This window comes from Bos javanicus, chromosome 8 (assembly GCF_032452875.1).
Source record: "Bos javanicus breed banteng chromosome 8, ARS-OSU_banteng_1.0, whole genome shotgun sequence".
Taxonomy (NCBI): domain Eukaryota; kingdom Metazoa; phylum Chordata; class Mammalia; order Artiodactyla; family Bovidae; genus Bos; species Bos javanicus.
This window is the reverse complement of record NC_083875.1, coordinates 112,499,946-112,517,691: the sequence shown is the minus strand read 5'-3', so window position 1 is coordinate 112,517,691 and position 17,746 is coordinate 112,499,946. Positions and strand designations below refer to the sequence as shown.

General features: G+C 52.4%; 1 protein-coding gene and 1 non-coding gene across 18 annotated transcripts in view; both read right to left on the bottom strand.

The window, feature by feature from the left end:
• The window catches only part of MYT1L (myelin transcription factor 1 like), a 396,883-nt gene that overhangs the window by 177,236 nt on the left and 201,901 nt on the right, over positions 1 to 17,746 (bottom strand). The gene's annotated exons all lie outside the window — the stretch shown is intronic.
• TRNAC-GCA (transfer RNA cysteine (anticodon GCA)) lies at positions 2,938 to 3,009 on the bottom strand. The gene has a single exon. It is a non-coding gene; the product is annotated as a tRNA-Cys (tRNA).

The following is a 17,746-nucleotide window of genomic DNA, read 5'->3' as shown; positions in this document are numbered from 1 at the left end:
GTCTATGGGGTTGCACAGAGTCGGACACAACTGAAGCGACTTAGCAGCAGTAGCAGCAGTGACCTTGTGAGTCTTTCTGCACTTTTCCATAAAGGAAGAGAAAGGTGCCCCTTGGCTTAGCAGTGGGCACCTCTCTCCTCCATCATTCTGGAGAAGCCTGTCTCTGCTGTGTCTGTGCCAACCTGACCCTGTGTTTATTTACCTCATTGGATCAGGTGGCACTGTTTCCTAATGAACTTAAAATTTCTGCTTCTTCTAGACCCTAATAATTTGCTAAGGTTTGTTAAATTTTATCTTTTACACACACACACACTCACACAATCTAGAACCCTAGTTGGAAGTTACAACAGAAAGAAGATATTCGGCACCAAAGCACAGCAAGAGAACTGGTGTTCCCACGTTCTGAGGGAACGCTGTATTCTTTGCAAACTGTTTGTTTTCCTGCCGTCTTGCCTCATGCCATTTCCCAGGCCAGCTCAGTCCTGTAAATCCATCTACTTGCCCTTAAATTCACTAGCTTAAATTCTACTCACTCAGTGAGGCCCAGCTCAGCTGTCACTTTATCCCCAAAACCTCCTTTCAACTCCCCAAATAGTTTCTAAAGTCTAGAGTTTTTAAAGAACCGAAACACCTTTACATTTTTTCACGTAACAGAAAAATCATGCCTCGTCCTGGGGTTAGAGCCACGTCCTATTCATCTCACTAAGCTGGGTTTTCGTGGTCAGAGGGGGTTAGTACAGAGTCAGGTGACGATCAAGACAGCAGAGAGGCGCACAGCCTGTGTGCTCTGCCCCAAGTATGCTCTCAGTGGTTCGTAAATATTGACTCAGGAGCCGCACGAGCCCTGGGGCAGGATGGAGATCCCGTCCGCAGACGGATCCTGGAGAAGACTCCGCCATAAACATCAATGGTGCTGTCCATAAATGTTCTCTACGCGTGAAGTTAAGCCATGCCTGGCTCTCGTTTTTACCCAAGTGCTGAACTGGGAAGGCCACTGAGTCTAAAAGCAAGACCAGTTCCAGGAGCACTCTAGGGACGGCACCCAGAAACGACGACAGCTGGGTGGGGGCGTTCAGAAGGGGCCTGCGTGGGGTGGTCTCGTCTGCGGTGAGAGCGGCCCTCAGTGTGGGAGGACAGGGGGAGAAGGAGCCGCCGGAGTCTGCTCCCACTTTCTCTGCCTCGTCTTCAGAAGGACTGACAGACGCGGAACCAGGGCACGGTGAGGCGGCTGCACAGACTGTGTCGTTTACAGGAACGTCATTCAGGACAGCGTTCAGATCAGTATTAGAGGATATAAAGCAGCCCATACGTTTAACAAAATAAGTGCAGGCCCTCTGCAGGGAAGACGAGAACGCTTAACCGAGACACGTCAAAGGAGATCTGAGTCAGCGGAGGGACAAACCACACTGTCATGAGGTCAGTCTGAGGTCTCCTCAGACTCACGATCGCGCACTTTCAACCAAAATACCAAACAGGTGGTGCAAGAAGCTTGATATTTTTATATGGAACAGCCACGGGTCAGGGATGTCTTGTGAAGAAGACTATCAGAGAGGGGCAGGTTGCTAACTAGACATCGGTTCTGAACCTGTAGCAATCAAGCCCAGGGGATAATGCTGTGTCTTGGCAAATCAACCTATGAAATAGGGTAGAGTCTGTAAACAGGTCAGCACCTGTTACATGGGAGGACTTCGGGGTGGAGAAGCCTTGTCAAAAGAGAAAAAAGAGACACTCCCCAACAAAAGGGATAAAAAAAATGATCATCTGATGGCAAAAAATAAAGTTGGATTCTTATATCTTCTACAAAGTAAACTCAAAGTGGAGTGAGGAGTTAAATATTAAAACCTCAAAACTCATCTTAAAAATGTAGATTAATATATTCTTAGATCTTGGAAAAGTAAGAAAAAAAAGTAAGACACAAAAGCACTGGCAATAAAAGAAAAGATGGATGAACTTGACAATATTAAATTAAAAACTTCCTATAAAAGACACCTTAAAGACAGTGGAAAGTCAAATTACAAACTCAGGGAAGACATATTCTTGATTTGCATAAAGAATATGTAAAGACCTAAAAATAAATAAGAAAAGCACACTCAGTGCAATGAGAGATTGGGCAGAAAGCATTAATAAGCATTTTGACAAAGAGGAAACACATCCATGTATGGAGAGATCGTTAACAATTATTTATCACAGATACGCAAAGATGAGATCCTATTCCCCCAGCTCTTGACAGAGTCTTGAAAAGTCTGATGATGCCAAGTGTTGGGGAGATGACGGCCAGTGTCTTCTTAGAGGCTTAATTTCCTATCAAGAGATTAGCGTCAGAGAATGCTTGCACTTGGAAGGATCTGAGAAGGCACTGGGTCCAGTGGCCTCACCTGTGAGCTCTGATGCCCCCTTGGTGTGGAGGGGTGAGTGGGAAATCCCATGAGTATGCCTAATGCTGACCAAAGCAGCCCACTCCAGCCTGATAGCAAGAGCTTCCTGGGTCATCAACAGAAAGGAGAGTCCTGCGGCTAGAACGTTCGAAAGTTCGTGTACAAAAGCGCCCTCCCGGCACGGACGAGCAAACACAGACCCACACTGAGCGGAGCCACGAGCAGGCAGGGCAGCCACAGGGACTGGCACCGCCCGGCCGGCCTCCCGCCGCTGCCCAGGCAGTCCTGCCTGCTTCCCGGGATGAGTCCAGGAAGGGAGCGAACAACATTCCTGGGTACTTGCACAGCCCCTGAAATGCTGGAGTGTGAGCTCTGTGTCCTCAACAGACATAAACGGAACGCACTGCTTGCTCCACACCTAAACAGGGTGCTGGTGGTTCGGTGGCCGAGTCATGTCCGACTCTTGAGACGCCGTGGACTGCAGCCCCGCCAGGCTTCTCTGTCCACAGGATTTCCCACCAAGAATACTGGAGTGAGCTGCCACTTCCTTCTCCAGGGGATCTTCCCAACCCAGGGATCGAACCTGGGTCTCCTGCATTGCAGGCAGACTCTTTACCGACTGAGCCACCAGGGAAGCTCCACACATAACCATATTTCTGAACAATTTACCTTAAAGTGGAATCTGAAAGATAATAGCATTTTCCTGTTGTACCACAAGACCACAAAAATGATCTCAAGATAAAGATTAGAGTCTCATCTTCAAAATTAGTTAAGAGGAACCCATGCTTTGAGGTCAAACCGGGATGCCAGCAAGTCAAGCACTTGAGAGAACGGCGATTTGGAGTGGACGAGATGGTCTCCAGTTGGCAAGCTGTTCGTCAAGTACAGACACTCCCACGCGGAGCACAGGGTCTCAGAGACGCTGCGGGCTCCACCCTTCCTGACACGGGGCAATGCAAGAGCGGGCGGTTCTGTGTCTGGGCAGCCGGGCCCTTTCCTCCCAGACAGAGGCTCCTGGATTTGTGGAGGGACCATCTTCATGGAGCATAGACGGTGGGACGAGAGAGCGGGGAGGAGACAGCTGTGGAACACTGGACAAAGGACTGTGTCCTTCGAGGAAACTGCTCAGAGGACGCTTCTAACTCTCAGACGAGGTTTAGGCGGTGATTCCACGTCAGCTCTCTGGCCTCCGTATTCCGTAAAAGTGAATATGGTCCCTGCCCCCAACCCCACATCCTCTACCTGCCTTCCGCCTGTGGGAAACTTTGGTCAAAGAATAAGTTTAATCAGAGAAAGGAGAAATGTGGAAACAGGAAAGCAAAGTAGACCAAATAATGATAATGTAGTCATCACGCATAGTCAAGGACTTTTAGTTCTTTCTCAAGGGCTGTAGATAACATTCTGAGCCACCTCCTGTGAGCTCTTACAGACACGGAAACCCCAGGTAGAAGTGAAGTGCTGGATGAGCAGACTGTACCCAGCACTTGAGCCGCCACAGTTCTGAGAACTGACGGCAAAGAAATGGGAACAACTGCACCCGGAACTGAACACTGCCCGCACCGCAGACAACGCAGATGACGCTAGTCCGGCCGCTGACGCACCGCAGACAGCGCAGATGACGCTAGTCCGGCCGCTGACGCACCGCAGACAACGCAGATGACGCTAGTCCGGCCGCTGGCGCACCGCAGACAACGCAGATGACGCTAGTCCGGCCGCTGACGCACCGCAGACAACGCAGATGACGCTAGTCCGGCCGCTGACGCACCGCCGACAACGCAGCTGACGCTAGTCCGGCCGCTGACACACGGCAGACAACGCAGCTGACGCTAGTCCGGCCGCTGACACACGGCAGACAACGCAGATGACGCTAGTCCGGCCGCTGACGCACCGCAGACAACGCAGATGACGCTAGTCCGGCCGCTGGCGCACCGCAGACAACGCAGATGACGCTAGTCCGGCCACTGACGCACCGCCGACAACGCAGATGACGCTAGTCCGGCCAATGACGCACCGCAGACAACGCAGATGACGCTAGTCCGGCCACTGACGCACCGCCGACAACGCAGATGACGCTAGTCCGGCCAATGACGCACCGCAGACAACGCAGATGACGCTAGCCCCCGCCACTGATAACCAGCTTTGGAGATGACTGTGGGAGATGACGGCGCTCTTTCTGCATGTAACCTTCCCCCGACTCTGTCTGTAAAGGCTCTCATCCCCAGCTGGTCCGGGGGCCCAGGGTGCGGGATCAGCCTTTGGACGGGTGTCCGCCACCTTCCCCACCACTTGCCAGCATCTGGAATAAAGCCAAGTTTCCTTTCCACCCGCCTAGCTTTTGAGTGCCAAGCAGCTGGACCCACCACCTCTCCTTTCGGTAACAAAAGGGTGTTTAATAAAGTTGTTTATAAAGTCAGGGCTCTAAGTATTTTGCCTCCCAAAAAAATGCTGTTTGTAAAAATAGGAAAAAAAGCCTTCAATAAACAGCCTTTTAAAAAATGTCAGCTCTCTAAACACTGGGGGATAAGATCTCCAGGGCACCATGGAACAAATGGTCTTAAATGAACAGAGGAGATTCCCCACCCCCCACCCCAGCATGTTCTGAGGTGCTTCTGGGGGCCCCCCAGGCTCGCGCTCTGGCAAGGACCGGCCCGTTTCAGCCACTGTTGTGAATCAAGTACGTGGTTTTTAGGAAACAACTTTGTGCTCTGAAAGCACTTGTTTTCTTGTGTTTTTCCCCTAGTTTTACCTTCACGGGGGAAGAAGATATTCCTACAATGGTGCCAGACTGGCCCACCTCACATCTTAAGAGATCATGGTCGGTCTTCTGTGATCCAACACTACAATTACTGACCGTTTTAGAGATGAATACCTGTGTCCTTTTTGCCTTCTTTATGGGTGTGTGAGACAGAAAGGAAGATGGAGACAGGGAGACAGACACACAGAGACAGTCACGGAGAGACCAAGAGACAGACGCGGGGCGACGGAGACACAGACTAGGAGAGAGACGGTCGCTGACGATTCCCACCCCCTCGGTGGCCAGGGAGGAAGACTCCCCTCTGAACTGAAAACCCATCTCGCCCTTGCCTGCTGCTCCCTTCCACCGTCTCTCAGGAGAAGCAGGGAACGCTATCCGAGTAAGACTGGCGGCTTCTCACTCTGCTTCTTCCCCTGCAAGGCACCGTCCGGCTGCCACTTCCTCTGCAGCTGTCCGTCCATCCGCCCACTTCTCTGTCCACCCTTGCGCGGTTTGCCGGCCCTGCCCGATGGCAGAGGGACTGCGCTGGGAGGGCGCGCCAGGATCGCACACGCGCCATCCGGCCCCTCGGCAAGCTCGGAGCCCGACGGGGCGGGCTGCCCGCAGCGTGAGAGGGCGCGGACGCGGTCCTGGGGAAGGGGGCCGGGCATGGAGCCAGTCTGCTCTTCGCGGAATCTGAGGTAGGTTCAGCTCACTTTGCCCTGGAGAGTGAGAGAGAACTGTGAACCGTGCTTGTGCTGAACACATCTTCACGTCCACTGTATCAACCGTGCCAGGATGCACGGACCTGAGAGTCCTCTCTCAAACTCAGCTGTTCGGATAGACAGGCAGCAGTTACAATAGTTCACTAGCTCGGAAGTAAGGAATCAATAATAATCGCCAATATTCATGTGGATTTTAAGGAAAAGACCAAAGCTGCATGAATGGAATGAGCACTGGATATGTGGGTTTCATCTGCATGATCATTTATTTGACTGTCCTTGAAAGAGTCATTTAACCCCTATTTGAATATGTACATGCGGTAAATGTCTATAATTATACTTTATCTGCATTCCCAATGAATTATTTTGAAGATCAACATGGGACAAAAGTGGTAAGAACACTTTAGAAAGTAAGGAATGATACTAACACAATGTAGGAAGGATTAATGCTAGGGGTAATGCTAATAATAACACCCGTGGGAAAAGCAGATTCAGGCTCAAGTTTGAATGGACGCAAGAGTGGTGCTTCAGATTGAAATGCGCAGATAAATCCTATCCTCCGGTGGCCTTCCGATTTACGCCGCGGAAATAAAAACGTTAATATGTAGTAAAACCTCACAAATCCTGGCTAATTGGGGGAAAGCCAATTTGAATTTCTGAAAGGTTTTAAAAGAAGTGTAGTTCTATTTCTTTAAAATGTATATAGTCATAGGAGCCAGTGGTTAGTTAAAGTGTTGTGAGGTCTCCACTCATAATGAGGGTAGGATAATGTTTAACCATCACTGACTCACTACTTCAATCAAGTATCTACGCAGAGCTGTGTGCGGAGTTACAGGCAGCCCTGGGCATAAACACAGAAACAGGGGACTGGCCTGTCCTCAGCAAGTTCTCTGTCCACTGGGGGATGCTGACAAGCGAAAGGGGCGTCACCAACAGATCACAGATGCTGCTGTGACCCAGGGACCACAGGCTGCTGCGGGCTCACCCTGGAAGGACATATTTCTCAGTTCTGGACGGGGGAGACTTCCCATATTAACACCTACCGGGTAAGCTGGGATAGGCTGAAAAAGAGGGTGGAGAAGGTGATGGAACTTTGTTCTAATGCAAGTCAGGCGGACCATGAAAGATTTGTAAGTACGGATCCTAGATCAGAGAATTTGCATCATCTGAAGTTTGTTCTGGCTGAAATGTGAAGAACTGATGAGGGACATGACTCTGGAGGAAGGCAGGCTAGCTCGGAGGCGTGGGGTCGCGGCTCGGGCGGGGAGGAGGGACAGTCACAGGGAGCAGGAGGAAGGTGATCTCTGCTTGGTTTGGCTTAAGTGCAGATTTCAGCATCGGGGCTTCCGGCCCCATCATCAGATGCTGCCCTCCTCAGCACACTTCGCGTCGGCTCCCCTGGAAGATTCTCACAGTTTCCCAAGGGACACATCCTGTGAAATCCACGCGTGGCGGCACCCGGGACAGCCCTGGGTGGTCCCCCTCTCTGCCCTCCACCGTGAAGGCTCCTCTCTCGGGCGGCCGCCTTGGCCAACCTTCTCACCCTCCCTGGGCAGCACCTGCCCTCAGAGTCTTGCGCCATCTCTGCGCGGACAGTTCTCAAGTGTGCCATGAGCACGTGAGTGGATTTCAAGCTTGTGGGTCCACAGATCTGAAATTACCCACCCGGGGGGTGTCTCCTAGGTCCCCAGACTTGCCACATGCCAGCCGAGCTAAGGTAAGGACCTGCCGGTCCCCGAGGGTCCTCCTCCGGCAGAGGACTCCCCTCACCCCACCCAAGGCATCAGAGACAGACTCTCTGCTCCTTCTGGCTCTTGCTGTAACTGAGACCTCCCCAGACCACCCCCTCTTCTGTGGTCCTCTCGCTCCTGCCTGAGTCCAGGGCCCGCCCCCCTCCATAGGGAAGCAGAGACCCCCACGATGCTCGCTGCCCTTGTGTGTCACCCTCCCCATGCACGGCTCCACAAAGTGTCTCAGTGACCACCCACTTCCCCCACCTTTAAACGCCCTCCCTGGCTCCCCTGACCACAAACACCAACCGGCCCTGCTCCGCGGCCACCCCAGCCCCTCTGCAGGCCCGGGAGCCCCTTTTCAGCCTCTCCCTCCAGCCTCTGTGACCCGGGCCACACATCTCAGCGATTTTCACCCACACATGGCCACATGGTTATGCATCCTTCTTCCTAACTTGTCCTCCAGCCTGAGAGGAGGGGTCACCCTGTTTCCAGAAAAGCCTCCCTTCACGCCTTCCCGGTCCCCGTGGGCCGAGGCAGGGCTCCCCCCTCTCCTGCAGCTCTGACCCCCTGACCTCTGACCTCCTCCCCACAACCTCCACCGGAATCCCTCGTCTCGCCAACAAGGGTCTTAAGGTCTGGACACTGTGGTAGCTTCACACGCTCCAAGCAAGGCCCAGGCTAATGAAAAGAAATTACTCAGTGAATGCTGATGAAACTATACTGTTTAAAAAACTCCAGAGCAATAGAAATAGAATAAACCAATTTTATAACCATTTCACTTATCTTGTGGGTGATTGAGAAACTATAAATCAAGGTAGAAATCTCTCCTACTTCTGTAACCTGGGTCAGTTAACAATCCTTGCTCTTAAGCAATTTTTTATTTTTAAAACATGCCAACTGTTTTATTTTTAGCTTCACACAAAAGTTATATTCTTTCCTTTGAATTGTGCTATTCAGCCTCAGTCAATAGAAATAACAAACACTCCACTGAGTTTTCCTATCAGCTGGCCTGAGACTCATGGCCACTGCGAGTCTGAGTTTATTGCAATACATGTGGGCCATGCTAGCACCTTCAGTATATACAGTGAGAGGTGACGTCTGTGCTGCAGAGAAATCCAGAAACAAAGATGCCCGCCCTCCTGGGAATGAGAGTTTCAGTCAAGGCCTGGAGAAACTCATAGGGTGGGTGGGGCATGGTTAGAAATAAAGGAAATATCAGTTACTGGTCCATTTAAAAGGAATGTGTAGACGTGCAGAAACAGGCAGAAATGCAGGCGTGCCCCTGAGGAGCCAGTGCTGAGACAGCTGAGGTGGTGTCCAGAAGAACAGAAAAGGCTGTTTGGAAGGAGAAGACACTCTCAGTGATTGAGATGAAAAGTCAGCCTGATAAATTCCGCTCTTGTGCAGGAGGCCACACAATGCAAGATTTAAAAAATGTACAGAATTTAACAAAAGAGGGCAAGAGACATACACTAAAAATTACAAAATACTATTGTAAGAACTTAAATGGAAAGCCATCCCATGCCCCATGTCCATTTTGGCAATACTCCCAAAATTGATCTACAGATTCAGAACAGACTCTAACAAAAGCCCAGCTGTTTTTTAAATGAAACTAAGTTGATTCTAAAATTCATATGGAGATGCTAAGAACCCAAAATAAGCAAAACAGCTTGAAAAGGAAGAAGAGAGTTGGAGGAATCAAATTCCCTAACTTCAAAAACTACTACTATTACTACTACAAAAAAGATAAAAAAAAAAAAAACTAAAGAAGCAACTGAGAGCTTCCCTGGTGGCTCAGTGGTAAAGAATCCGCCTGCCAGTGCAGGGCACCCGGGTTTGATCCCTGGTTTGGAAAGATCCCACCTGCCGCAGAGCAAGAAAGACCACACACCACAGCTACTGAGCCTGCGCTCCAGAGCCCGGGAACCACACTGTTGAGCCCATGAACCACAGTTAAGAGAGTAGCCCCTGCTCACCACAACTGGAGAAAAGCCCTCATTGCCATAAAGACCCAGCACAGTCAAAAATACATCAGTCAATAAATAAATCATTAAACAAACAAACAAATAAAATTATACAAAAAACAAGTAACTGAAACAGTGTGATGCTGGTTTAAGAACAGACCTGTAGATCAACAGAAAAAAACTGAGAATCTAGAAATAAACCATAACACTTATGGTCAATATCTATTATATACAATAGGATGCCTATTACATATATTTTTTAAAAAAGGAAAATAAAAACTGGTAGGAAGGATGTGAAGAAATCAGCGGTGGAAATGTAAAATATTACAGCTACTTTGGTCATACCTTGGCAGTTTCTAAAAATACTAAATGCAGAATTAACATATGATAGCAATTTCACTTGGAGAAGGCAATGGCACCCCACTCCACTACTCTTGCCTGGAAAATCCTATGGATGGAGGAGCCTGGTAGGCTGCAGTCCTTGGGGTCGCTAAGAGTCGGACACGACTGAGCGACTTCCTTTCATTTTCACTTTCATGCATTGGAGAAGGAAATGGCAACCCACTCCAGTGTTCTTGCCTGGAGAATCCCAGGGATGGGGGAGCCTGGTGGGCTTCTGTCTATGGGGTCGCACAGAGTCGGACACGGCTGAAGTGACTTAGCAGCAGCAATTTCACTTCTATCCAAGAGAAATGAAAACATACCCGCACAAAAACGTGTATGTATGTGTTCACTGAAACATGATTTCTAATAGCCTAAATACAGGGAAACTCCAATTTCCATCAACTAATGAACTGTAATACATGCAGCCAAAGAAACGCTGCTCATTCATAGAAACGGATGAAGTTCCGATTGGTGTTAGACCAGGGATGAGCCTTGGAAATAATGCTAAATGAAAAAAACACAGATCACAAAACCACCTCGTATTGTTTGATTCCAATTATGTGAAACGGAAGAAGCAGAAAAGAGGTAAGTCCTTCGAAATGGCAAGCAGGCTCCCGGTTACCAAGGGCTGGGGAGAGAGGAAGGGGAGTGGGCTGAGGGGAGCGCCCCTGCTGGGGAGCTGAAGTCCTGCCGAGGTCGAGGTGAGAGCTGCACAGCTCTGTGGACCCGCTGAAGCTCTGAGCTGCACGCTCTTTAATGGGGGACTTGTAGGGCACGTGGAATAACTCTCAGTAAAAGCATCAAGAATGCGCATTTCCATGGCAGAGCAAGCCCGGGATACAGTGGGCCCTTTCTCTAGTCAGCGGCATTTTCACTTCGGTTTCTAAATGTCGTCAGTGACCGTAAATGTGCTCCTGGAGTGGGCAGTGCTCCTGGCTCCCACTCCCACCGGGCCAGCTGCCCCTCAGATGGATCTGGGCCGATCCCAGGTGTCCTGCAGAGCTCCCTCCTGGGTGGCATGGTTGTCAACACCGATGGGCTCAGCGTGGGACTCAACCTTTGGCTCTTATGTGGGTTTTTAATGTCTTTTAAAAAAAATGTATATTGGAGTATAGTTGATAACAAAGTTGTGTTAGATTCGGGAGTACGGTACATTCGGTTACACACACACATGTATGTATTCTTTATCAAACGCGTGTCCCCTTTAGGTCGCGATGGAGTATTGGGCAGAGTTCCCTGTGTTACAAAGTAGGTGCTGGCTTATTACCTATTTTAGCAATAAACAGAGTGTACACCTCAGTCCCAAACAACACGGAAGAATGAAAGGGCGTGTGCTCTGCCCCGAGAACACCAAGATCACAACTGCTGAACAACCATCAACAGAAAAAGACGCTGGAAACTACCGGAAAAGATCCCCCCAGCCACAGACTAGAATTAGCCACAGAGAGAAGTAGGAGGGTCGCAGTCAGGATAAAATCAGTGCTGCACCTGCCAGGGGGTGAGTGACCCACAAACTGGAGACAGGACCGCAAGGAAGCTCTCCCACGGGGGCGAAGGAGCCGAACCCCGCACCAGGCTCGTCAGCCAGAGGGGCCCTGACGTGTCTGGTATAAAGTTAGTGTATCTGGTACTGTGGCTTCCTGCTGGCCGTTTGTTTGAACACTCACCCATTTTTACATCAGCAAATGATTCCACAGACAAGCACGTCAGTGGCCAGCATCTCTTGTGAACGCAAGACCAGACATCAGAAATTCTGACCACTCTACGGCCACTAGACGACAATGTTTCTTTTTAGCAAAAACTTAGGAACTAATCATTTTATAATTAATCACAGTGAAAGAACAGGCTTCCCCCCAATATGGTGTATAGCATTCTACCGTTTATAGTGACATGATCACACGGAAGCATTTTATTGGAACTTAACGTCCAACAGTCACGCTCACAAGGGGACAGAGTCTCAGAAATAAAGCTTCATGACCTCATCAGAAGGCTGCTTGCATAGGCCGAGTTCACGCTGGAGTCAGATGGTTTCCAACCTTCCAGAACACTGGGGGAGCTCTCCCAGAGGTCCCTGCATGCCAAGGAGGGTGCCCTCATGGTTAGGAATAAAGCCAGCGGCGTCAGGAGGTGCTGTCATCTCCAGTTCTGTGCCCACCACCCCAAGCAGTTCCCCCCACCAGCCCCCAGCCGGGCCTGCAGCAGAGGACTGCCGGGAGGAAGCAGCCTGTGGCCCCCCGGCCCCCCGGCCCCCATCAGGATGCCTTAGGGGTCTGCTGCTGGGCTGTCTCGGGACCCCTGAAGGTAAGGCTTGGGAGCACCCGTGAGCCTCCCCGGAGACCTGCCCGTGCTGTGGGGACGGTGTGGACGGTCCTCCTAGTTCACACGACGCCCCGCTGTCCAGGGGCAGTGGCTCCACAGTAAACCCCCCTCCCCACCTGCTGCCACTTTTCTCAGGACACCTTCAGGGCTGGGAGGCTCCGAGTGCCAAGCCCTGCCTGGCTCCGCCTGAGCTGAGACCCGGTGATTGACAGGCCTGCCAGCCTCTTAGGCTCCTGCCACGTTGTGGCCTGGTTGGCAGAGGGGTGCTCTGTGCGTGGCGGTTGGGGTGGGCAGTGGGTGGACACCCCTGTCGTCCCCGCCCTCTGGGGGGACAGCCACAGGCACCCCGGGCAGAGGCCTCCACCGTAGCGCCGCCTGCAGCTGCTGAATTGACGACGTCAAGCTGGGTGCCGTTCGCCCCTCACCAGCAACCGCCAGCCACCTCTCCAGCACCTAGAATCCTAAAATATCACGGAATCAGCCCCAAGGAGGAGGAGGGCTGGGACCCCTTGGCAGGAGGATGGGATGGATCAGAGAAGAGATGCCCAGACTTGGTGCCAAGGAAGCAGCAGCTTGTGTGTGTTGGGGGGCAGGCGGGGGTGTGTGTGGTTCAGTACAGAAGCCGAGTGACGACCACCCGCGTGACAGAAGGCCCAGCCCCTGCCCTCAGGGCGGCTGGCTTCCACCCAGGCGTTCACTGAGAGGAGGGACGCCCTTCTCTGGGTGTGATGGGGGGCTCACTTATCCAAACAGAACTCGGCCAAGGGGGCAAGTTGTCCCTTCCAGGCTGAGCCTCAGGCACCAGGGTTCCACCGCTGGTCCCCGGTTCTGGTCGTCTTCGGGCTCTTCCAGGGCCAAGCAGCCCGGAGCCAACTGCCAGCAGTGAGTGGAGGCTTCATCCAGCCCCCAAGGGCCCGATCCTCACTGGCGCCTCCTCTGGTCTGTGGCTCCAGCCCCAGGGGAGACCCTGGGAGACTTGGTCCCAGCTGACAGCTTGCCCGCCCCCTGGGAGAGCCCGAGACGGGGTCCCGCTCAGCTAAGCCTGGCTCCCCCACATGCAGCGCCAGAGACCATGGGGGCAGCTCCCCGAAGCCTCTGAGAGCTGCTGGGCTTTGTTACCTGGCAGCAGACCACAGACCCGGAGGACTGTGAGAGGAGGTCAATGGGGAGAGAGCCATCTGCCTTCCAACGCACCCCGGGCGCTGGAGGGGCGCAGGCTGCTCCTGATGGGCTTCCAGGCTCCGGGGGAGCAGCCCCTCCCCCACCCAGAGCTCCAGCAAGCGGAGGTCCCCAGGCCCCGGGACCAGGTGCCCCTCGTGCGGAAGCCACAGCCGCACAAAATCAGGTCTCTTCAGCCTCCTCGACTGCGCTGGCCACGTGCCAGCTTTGTGGCCACAGTCACCTCGGTGGACCTCTGCCTGAGCTTTCTGATGGCATCTCAGATGATCTTGTTTCTACGTGCAGATGTAAAGAAATATCCAACTTTCAGGACACTTATGAAGAGTGAAGGAGGAATAAAGATCCTCAATGCACAGAGCAGAACTGCGGGCGCGCAGTGAGCAGTGAGGAACGTTCCTTATCGTGGCGGCCGAGCGGGGCCGTGTGCAGCCTGTCTTCAGGCCGGAGGGAAGAGGCCCTTTCCGAGGAGACTTGGTGTTTGTGGCGGTGGCTCCTTTGCCCCCACCCCCAAGGTAAGGTGATGTGTGACTGCGATTTCTCTAGAAGGCAGGGAAAACGCGTCGGAAAATCAGTCCAGGAGCCCATGGAACAGGCAGCTGGACCCTCATAAGATTTTGTTCTCCAGAAAGTTCACCAGACAAACCAAGACAGAAAAATCACGGCAGACAATGCTGTTGTAACAGACACTCGGTCATGAGGTTCGCAGCCCTGTGTTCAGGACTCTGACCTCACAGCAGGTGTGGCCGGGGTGTCTCGGGGCGGTGGTCAGCCTGGCCCGGGCCTGAGAACATCCCGGTTACCGGAGCAGGGAGGAGGTGGGTGCAGCGGGAGGGCACAGGGGCCTGCGTGCGGTCTGCACTGAGGTCCCGCTCCCTGGGAAGCCCTGATTGCACCCGCGTCTTCCCGCTTCCTTCCCGTGCGCCCTCTGCTGCCACTTCCTCTCTGGGAGGACCTCGACTTTCGAGCAGTGTCCACAATGTCAGGGGAAGATCAGCCTTTCAAGGTCGATGGCAGATCTGAGCTGGGCATTCACCCTGGAGGCCCCGAGGCAGGGGTCGGGCTGCCTCGAGGAAGGTTCCATCAGGGCCGGGGGACCAGCCGCCTCCAGCGTCCGTGACACCCCAAAGGGAAGGAGAGACTTCCGTGTTCTCCTGGACCAGAGGTTGGGACAGGGGTCCTCCTGTCACAGTGACCCACATGCCTGGACAGCGCGGGCTGTGAAACTGATTCAAATACCCGCCCAGACATGCCATGTCTGCGGCTCCTGAGAGGCCTCTGTAGGCCCAGGGCCCCTGGCGTCCAGCTGGTGTCCAGCTGTCCCGCTCGCGTTCAGCTCCTGTCTCTCACTCCTTAGGGCAACATTTCACCTTCTCAGCGTGAGGACAGGCTTGTTGAGGACAGATGTGGAGCTTATGTATCTTCTCAGGTCATTAGGACCACTGGCAGGGCCCGTAAGGGACTCTGAACACATTGCCATCCACGCGGAGCTCCCAGCTGACGGTGGCTTTCCTCAAAGTGACCCGAGGTGGCCGGCAGCCAGCAAGTTAGTGCCTGTCCCCGTCTGCAGTCTTGAGCGACTCCTCTGCCTCCAGGGACACAGCACAGTGGACGCAGGAGTCCTGACTTCTCCCTCACATTCACTGGACACATAATAAGCATTTTACTTAAATAATCACATTTATTCTGATAAATAAGCCCATATATCAGAGCTGCTAAGTCGCTTCAGTCATGTCCGACTCTGCAACCCCAGAGACGGCAGCCCACCAGGCTCCCCTTCGCTGGGATTCTCCAGGCAAGAACACTGGAGTGGCTGCCATTTCCTTCTCATATCAGAGACACCTGCATAACTACTGGCCTCTAGAAATGATTTCTCCTTCAGGAGACAGCTATTGCCTTTCCAGTCACACCAATATTTTGTGCTTTTTTAAGAGTCTGAACATAAAAGAATGTGACATGGAGGCTAAACCCCTCAGCCAGGCCCGAGTCACGTGACCGAGGCGGGGTTCACGTCGACGACTTGTTAGAGCATCCTGAACTGTTAGAGTTCTGCCCTGTTCCTGACTAGCAGGCAACCACACCTCCCACGGAAGACGGTGATGTGGAGCCGTCTAGCGTGTTACAACCCCGGAGGAAGTGGAGGGCTTCCGGGGTCTGCTGGGAGGGGCTGAGATTTCTGCCCAGTGTCCTAGGAAGCCCAGGGCGGCTCCCACGACAGAGAATCATCTGGCCCAGCAGCCTCCAGGGCAGAACCTGGGGTGGCCTTTGGGAAAACAAAGAACCAAGCTAGACTTGACTTGACAGCTGGCTTCTTGGGGCCAAGATGCCAGTCGTGAGAGAAGCAGAGGTCGCAGGAAAGGCGGGTTTGCAGGCATCTTCCGCCTCCACGTTGACGCTGGGGTGAGCTTACACGGCACCGGTCACCTCTGCAGGGAGGACAGCAGGAACCGGACCACCCACTGGACACCTGCTCCCCAGCAGCCTCGAGCGGCATGGGGCAGAGACCGGAACATGTCCTGGATCCCAGAAAGCACAGCATCCTGGCAGGACCATGAGGTTCAGCATGAGCCCTCTGGGATGGAAAGCAGCTTCATCTGGAGGCAAAGACATGGACTCTGCAGCACAGCACACCTCACTCTCCCAAAGGCCGGAAGCCGACCCTCGTCCGCTTTTCCCCGCACGACATGGTCCTCTGGCTGAGATGACACTCCCAAAGTTTAAATCATTGTTGCCACACAGCTGACCCTCACCCAGTCATTTTCTCTGACTCTTACCAGCTTCCGCGCTTCCCTAGTGGCTCAGACGGTAAAGAAACTGCCTGGAATGCAGGAGACTGGAGTTCAATCACTGGATTGGGAAGATCCCTGAAGAAAGAAATGGCAACCCGCCCCAGTATTTTTGCTTATAAAACCACATGGATGGAGGAACCCCGGGCGGCTACAGTCCATGGGATCACAAAGAGCTGGACACGACTGAGCAACTAACACTTTGACTTTCAACAGGGAATCGGGTCTGCTTCCATCAAAATAAAACTGAGCATTTTGCTTGCAGTCCTGACAGAGGATTTTATGCTTCAATTTTGGACTCATTTGCTTCTTCTCACTTTTGGAAAAAAAAAGTAGAGATGACTTAAAAAAAATAGGGAACCATTGGCTGCTAATACACAAAAGCCTGTGGAAGGTTCATGGCAAACAGATCTCAAAATGGAATCTCCTTCGAAGAATTAGTGCAAAGAAAGAAAGGCTTGTAGGGACATCCAGCAGTTTGTTTCTTTTTGCTATTTTTTTTTTTTTTTTGTCTGCACCATGCGGCATGCCAAATCTTCAGTTCCCTGACCAGGGATCGAACCTGTGTGCCTGCAGTGGAAACGCAGTCTTGACCACTAGGCTACCAGCAGAGTCCCTCCAGCACTTTCTCCAGGCAGGTTGTCATTACGTCACTTATATCATTACGTAAGAGCTGGTTGTTACTTAATGCAGTGAGGAGGTAGAGCCCACACATTTACTCGTCAAAATCCACTTTGTTTCACTTGAAATGCTGACCAAAATATCCTAACAAAGAGTGAAAATACTGTAGCCTTTGTGTGCAGCCTTTGTCTGCAACTAACCTGAGCTCGCGAGACAGCCTGCCAAGGTCACGGACACCTCCCTGCAAGGCAACGTGTGCAGCCCTGCAGCGGACGTCGTGAGCTTCATAACCGACACAGGCCTTAGAAAGGCTAGGATCTTTAAGTAGCGCTCAGGTCACTCCATCTTGTTTCCTTCCAGAGACTCTGAGTAGGCAAGTGATCCATGAGCATAGACAGGAAATGGGAAGCTGAAGGAAATGGGAAAGACCTCAGATCAAAAAGAAACAGCAGTGTCTGCCGAGGGGTCGAGGCTCCAAGCCCCCTTGCTTCTGAGCTGGCCCAGGTCTCACTATCACCCGGGAGACCGGGCTTCACGCTTTTATCTTTGGGAAGAGAGGGGTCAGCAGAAGACAGGAGAAATCTCCCCGAGGCTTTGAACCAAAACTTGCAGTAGATCAGGGAAGGATTCACTGCGGAGACCAGTTCAGAAGAAATCACCCCAAACCCGGACCCTTCGAGGAGGCCGGCCTGATCGGAGAGTGGTGGACCCTTGTCCACGGCTGACCACAGCTCAGGGAATCCCGGTGATCCTGCTGGTGACGTCATCCAGGCTGCTGATGACATCATCCACGCTGCTGATGACGTCAGGGCTGGAGGGGCCTCCGCTCCCTCATCAGCCCCTGCCCGCATACACATGAGCCCCTGAGATCTCAGATAAAAATCTCCAAGAAAAGGAAGGAGCTGGCAGCGTGGGAGGCGGAAATAATTCAG